General features: G+C 36.8%; 1 non-coding gene across 1 annotated transcript; it reads left to right on the top strand.

Moving 5' to 3' along the window:
• Positions 1 to 108, top strand: LOC148549105 (small nucleolar RNA R71). Its single transcript, XR_015897167.1, has one exon. It is a non-coding gene; the product is annotated as a small nucleolar RNA R71 (small nucleolar RNA).
• The last annotated feature ends 6,772 nt before the right edge of the window (positions 109 to 6,880 follow it).

The raw sequence follows: 6,880 nt of genomic DNA, 5'->3' as shown, positions 1-6,880 counted from the left end.
AAGCATGTCAGAAGGACACTTTTTGGTCAACTGTTTGTATCTTTCCCAAGCTTCATAGAGGGATTCACCTTCTTTCTGTTTGAAGGTTTGAACATCAGCTCTAAGCTTGCTCAGCTTTTGAGGAGGAAAGTACTTGGCTAAGAAAGCCGTGACCAGCTTATCCCAAGAGTTCAGGCTGTCCTTGGGTTGAGAATCCAACCATAATCTAGCTCTGTCTCTTACAGCAAAAGGGAAAAGCATGAGCCTGTAGACTTCAGGATCTACTCCATTAGTCTTAACAGTATCACATATCTGCAAGAATTCAGTTAAGAACTGAAAATGATCCTCAGATGGAAGTCCATGAAACTTGCAGTTCTGCTGCATCAGAGAAACTAATTGAGGTTTCAGCTCAAAGTTGTTTGCTCCAATGGCAGGAATGGAGATGCTTCTTCCATGTAAATTGGAATTAGGTACAGTGAAGTCACCAAGCATCTTCCTTATATTATTATTATTTTCGGCTGCCATCTCCTCTTCTGTTCGAAAATTTCTGAAAGGTTATCTCTGGATTGTTGTATTTTAGCTTCTCTTAGTTTCCTTTTTAGAGTCCTTTCAGGTTCTGGATCTGCTTCCACAAGAATGTTCTTATCCTTGCTCCTGCTCATATGACAAAGAAGAGGGCACAAAAAAATAATAATAATAATAGAGATCCTTTATACCACAGTATAGGGATCCCTGTGTGAGTAGAAGAAGAGGGAGAGACAAAGAATGTAATATAATGGAAGAAACACAACTGTGAGGATGGCAGAGATGTGAGATGAGATGTTAGGATATGAATGAATAAATAGAATAAGATGGGGGAGGGATAATTTTCGAAAATTATTTTGAAAAAGAGTTAGTGATTTTTGAAAATGGTTTTTGAAAATTGTTAGTATTTTTTCGAAAAATTTTTTAAAATTAAAAATAAAAATAAGAATAATTAGTTAATTAAAAAGAAATTTGTAAAAAAGAGGGAAGATATTTTCGAAAATTAGAAAGAGAGAGTTAGTTAGGTAATTTTGAAAAAGTTAAGAAACAAACAAAAAATTAGTTAGTTAGTTGAAACAAATTTTGAAAAGATAAGAAGTTAGGAAGTTAGAAAAGATATTTTGAAAAGATATTTTTGAAAAAGATAAGAAGATATTTTAGAAACTAATTTTTAAAAAGATTTGATTTTTAAAATCTCAATTAATGACTTGATTCATAATAAATCACAAGATATGATTCTAGAATTTAAAGTTTGAATCTTTCTTAACAAGCAAGTAACAAACTTCAAATTTTTGAATCAAAACATTAATTGATTATGATATTTTCGAAAATTTGATATAAAAATAAGAAAAAGATTTTTGAAAAATATTTTTGAAATTTTCGAAAATAACTAAGAATTTTGAAAAAGATTTGATTTTTGAAAAAGATTTTGAAAAAGATAAGATTTTCAAATTGAAAATTTGATTTGACTCATAAGAAACAACTTGATTTTAAAATTTTTTGAAAAAGTCAACTCAAATTTTCGAATTTGATGAGAGAAAAAGGGAAAGATATTTTTTTGATTTTTGAATTTTTAATGAAAAGAGAGAAAAACAAGAAAAATGATGCAATGCATGAGAATTTTAGATCAAAACATATGATGCATGCAAGAATGCTTATGAATGTCAAGATGAACACCAAGAACACTTTGAATGTCACGATGAACATCAAGAACATATTTTTGAAAAATTTTTAATGCAAAGAAAACATGCAAGACACCAAACTTAGAATTCTTTAATGCTTAGGCATTAAGAATTCAAGAATGCATATGATAAACATGAAAAGACACAAAACAAAAAATCATCAAGATCAAACAAGAAGACTTACCAAGATCAACTTGAAGATCATGAAGAACACTATGAATGCATGAAATTTTCGAAAAATGCAAGATGCATATGCAAGTGATACCAAACTTATGATATGACTCAAGACTCAAACAAGAAACACAAAAATATTTTTGATTTTTATGATTTTCTAAATTTTTTTTTTTGGATTTTTATTTTTTATTTTTTTCAAAAAATTCTTTTGAAAAAGAAAATAAGGATTCCAAAATTTTTAATATGAATTCCAGGAATCTTGCCATGTTAGTTTTAAAGCTCCAATCAAAGGGTCAGGCATGGCTTAATAGCCAGCCAAGCTTTAATCAAAATATGAGTGTAATTCAGACATGACAAGCCTAACATGCTCTATCCAAAAGAATTAGACATGGCTTTACAGCCAGCCATGCTTCACATGCTTCATGAAACACTGGAATTCATTCTTAAAAATTATGAATAAAAAAAAATTTTTTTTTTTGAAAACATTTTTATTTTTTTCAAAAACAGATGAGAAAATTTTAGAAATATTTTTGAAAAATTTTTTTGAAAAGAAAACAAAAAGAAAATTACCTAATCTGAGCAACAGGATGAACCGTCAGTTGTCCAAACTCGAACAATCCCCGGCAACGGCGCCAAAAACTTGGTGCACGAAATTGTGATGTCCAGGCTCAAACAATCCCTGGCAACATGAGCAATAACTTGGTACGCGTAATCGTGATTACGCTTTGATGATGTAAAATTCATGGCTCTTTCTTTCCCTGGCAATGGCGCCAAGAACATGGTGCCAATACCATGGTTCACAACTTCGATACAACTAACCAGCAAGTGCACTGGGTCGTCCAAGTAATACCTTACGTGAGTAAGGGTCGAATCCCACGGAGATTGTTGGTATGAAGCAAGCTATGATCACCTTGCAAATCTCAGTTAGGCAGATATAAATTGATAATGGTGTTTTCGAATTTAATATAATAAAATAGGGACAGAAATACTTATGTAATTCATTGGTGAGAATTTCAGATAAGCGAATGGAGATGCTTTCGTTCCTTTGAACCTCTGCTTTCCTGCTATCTTCATCCAATCAGTCTTACTCCTTTCCATGGCTGGCTTTATGCAAGGGTATCACCGTTGTCAGTGGCCCCTCCTCTCAGTGAATAATATGCTCACGCACCCTGTCACGGCACGGCTATTCATCTGTCGGTTCTCGATCATGCTGGAATAGGATTCACCCTCCTTTTGCATCTGTTACTAACGCCCAGCACTCGCGAGTTTGAAGCTCGTCACAGTCATTCAATCATTGAATCCTACTCGGAATACCACAGACAAGGTTTATACTTTCCGGATTCTCTTGAATGCTGCCATCATTCTAGCTTACGCCACGAAGATTCTGGTTAGGAGATCTAAGAGATATTCATTCTAGCTTATTTCATGTAGAACGAAAGTGTTCGTCAGGCACGTGTTCATAGGGGAGAATGGTGATGAGCGTCACACATAATCATCACCTTCATCACGTTCTTGGGTGCGAATGGATATCTTAGAAGCGAAATAAGATGAATTGAATAGAAAATAGTAGTACTTTGCATTAATCTTTGAGGAACAGCAGAGCTCCACACCTTAATCTATGGAGTGTAGAAACTCTACCGTTAAAAATACATAAGTGAAGGTCCAGGCATGGCCGAGATAGCCAGCCCCCTAAAACGTTATCAATAGTCTCCTAAGATGAACAATGGATTAAGATTGAGACCAAAGATGGTCAAAAAGACTAGTAAAAGGTCCTATTTATAATAAACTAGTCACTAGGGTTTACATGAGTAAGTAATTGATGCATAAATCCACTTCCTGGGCCCACTTGGTGTGTGTTTGGGCTGAGCTTGAGTGTTGCACGTGCAGAGGCCATTTGTGGAGTTGAACGCCAGCTTTTGTGCCAGTTTGGGCGTTCAACTCTGGTTTTGGCTCCTTTTCTGGCGCTGGACGCCAGATTTGGGCAGAGAGCTGGCGTTGAACACCAGTTCACGTCGTCTATTCTTGGGCAAAGTATGGACTATTATATATTTCTGGAAATCTCTGGATATCTACTTTCCAACGCAATTGGAAGCGCGCCATTTCGAGTTCTGTAGCTCCAGAAAATCCACTTTGAGTGCAGGGAGGTCAGAATCCAACAGCATCAGCAGTCCTTTTTCAACCTCTGAATCTGATTTCTGCTCAAGTCCCTCAATTTCAGCCAGAAAATACCTGAAATCACAGAAAAACACACAAACTTATAGTAAAGTCCAGAAATGTGAATTTAACATAAAAACTAATGAAAACATCCCTAAAATAGCTAGATCCTACTAAAAACATACTAAAAACAATGCCAAAAAGCGTATAAATTATCCGCTCATCAGGAGGCAACCCATGTTTTATGAGCTTTTACTAGTGAATAAGTCAATATTCATGAATTCCAACCCAAACTTGACAAACACTTGGTGAAATCCTTATATTGCAATATATAGTGAAGAACAAGTTTGGTGTTCAAAGCGTGCCAAGAAAGCATGAATGCAACTGAGAGCATGCTAGTCTTGGAGCTTTGAACAGAACTTTTCATCACAGTGCTCCAAACTAAGTTTGGTGTCACCCCATGGTGCCACCAATGTGCATATAAGGATACACAATTAGTTAGTTAGTTGGAGTTCATGAATAAACAAAAATCTTTTCTTCTTTTTATTATTCTAGCCGTAAATTGTAACTTTTTTTTATGATATTATTTGATCTTTATAGGAAAAAGGAGAGGAGCATTGAAGGAGATTGATTGGACAATTAAATGAGAAAGGTTCGGCCACTTCATGAAGAGCAACTACACACTTGTCTCAAGAAGGAATGCATTGGAAAATGTTGCCATGCAACATTGAAGAAAGGAGACTCTTGAAGACCGAACCAATAACCCTCATAAAGTGATGATCCTTGTCCTTTCTCCATGCACAACCCCAACCGTCCATCAAGCAACCATTCCATCAATCCACACCCTCCACTCACTCATAATCTCCCTATATAAATGAGTCCTAGTGCATACTTACCCCTCACATTCAAATTCCCACTCTCAACACTTCACACTTTCGACATCCAAAACCCCTTCATCACACCTCGTCTTATCCAACCAAATTTCTCATCTATCCTTACATTCCAATCCCCTCAAACAGCAACTCAAATTCATGGCATCATCAAGTTCCAAGAGGCAAAAGAGGAAGGAACCAATGGAGAACATTCCTTTCGATGAAAAGAGATTCAAAACTGTCTTCCATGAATGAGAATTTGAGCGGATCAAGCTCAAAAAGATATTGCCCGAGTTAACCTTCCAATTCAACGAAGACAAATGCCCACAGATTTGGGAGAAAATTGAAAAAAGAGGGTGGCAAAGGCTCACTAATCCAGAGGGGAAGATCAATGAAAACCTCATCAAAGAGTTCTATACAAATGTGGTGAGAGAAGACAAAACCAGGGCCCCAACCTTCAAAAGTTATGTAAGAGGAAAGGAGGTGGACTTAAGCCCAAATGCTATAACAAGAGCTCTTCACCTGAAATCACCACATTTTGATGAGCCCAGTTATCATGCAAGGATAAGTAAAAGCCAAGACAATGATGAGCTCACTGAGATCGTGACTGACATCTGTGTTATAGCAGCTGACTGGGAGAGGTATGGAGATGGGAGACCCCGGTTCATCAAAAGGGGAGACCTTAGCCCGGAAGCCAAGGGGTGGTTTGAACTCGTGAGGAGGTCTATCCTCCCGGCTGCAAATAATTCAGAGGTCAATATTAATTGAGCAACTATGATACATTGCCTATTACAAGGTGGAGAAATCAATGTGCATGAACTTATAGCTGAAGAAATTCAAGATTCAGCTGAGAAGCTTGAATCAGGTGCCAGACATTGATACCCCAGCACCATTTTCAGATTATGCAAAGAGACCAAGGTGGTCTTTGAGGATAGCAATCCAGACTGGGTGAACCCTGGGAGGCTAATGACAATCCAGCGTATGGTCTATACTACACCTGCTCAGCAACAAAGAAGGCCACAAATAGAGAAACTAAAAGCAAAAGAAGGAGCTCACCAAGAGGAATCTCATCAGAAAGAATGTCAACAAGAAGAGCATCCTTACCCAGCCGACTTGAATATGAATCACCTTCTAAAAGCCATTGAAGATTTGAGGATGAGACATATGGAGGGATAAGAGCAAATACTAAACCTTCAATCCAACTGGATGAGCCAACAAGAAGAGTGGCAGAAACAACAAATGAAGCAGCAACAGGAACAATACTCCCAGCTCACTCAAGCCATCCACTAAGTTACTGAGAGGCAAGAACGTCAAGATAAGCATTTGCAGGAACTCAATCAGTGACAAATAGCTCAGATGAAAGCATTCAATGAGTTCACTGTACTTAATGAAGGACGGCAACTACATAGGGAGGAGTTCAACGTAAACACTCAAGCCAAGTTGAACTACATATCTAGTAATATGCATCATCTACACACTATGTCATCCCTACATATGATGAGGTCCAAAAAGATTTTGTAGAACAAGAAGAGAGGAAGGTGAAACAGCAGAAGGAAACACTCAAGAAGAAGATGGAAGATGGTAGTTTCTGGAAGAAGCTGATTGGAAAAAGCAAAGGGAGTGGGAGTACGAGCAATCAAGAGGGACACAAGGAGGACAAGCAAGGAGGAGAGTATGGGCAACCACATGAGTAAAAGGTGATGGAGTTCCTTCTTTGGTCCATCTTTTTCTATACTTTGAATAAGGAAGATCTTGTATGAAATAGAACTTGCTTCCATAATAGTTTGAACTTTTTTTAAAATTCTGTCTTTTAAGTTTTTATGTTGAAGAGGTCTATGTTTACTAGTCTTATGTCACTGCATCCTTACTTGCTTACTTGTATGTTTGTCCCTTTTTTTTTAAATCAAATGAAAAGAGAATGAGTGTTTTTAAAGACCAGAGAAGAGTTCATACTATGGAGTAAGTTCATGAGTTTATGGTGTGATCATAAGTTAG

This window comes from Arachis ipaensis, chromosome B8 (genome assembly GCF_059453495.1).
Source record: "Arachis ipaensis isolate K30076 ecotype BB chromosome B8, ASM5945349v1, whole genome shotgun sequence".
Lineage (NCBI taxonomy): Eukaryota > Viridiplantae > Streptophyta > Magnoliopsida > Fabales > Fabaceae > Arachis > Arachis ipaensis.
Note: the sequence above shows the minus strand (reverse complement) of the source record. Positions and strands in the feature narration are given on the sequence as shown.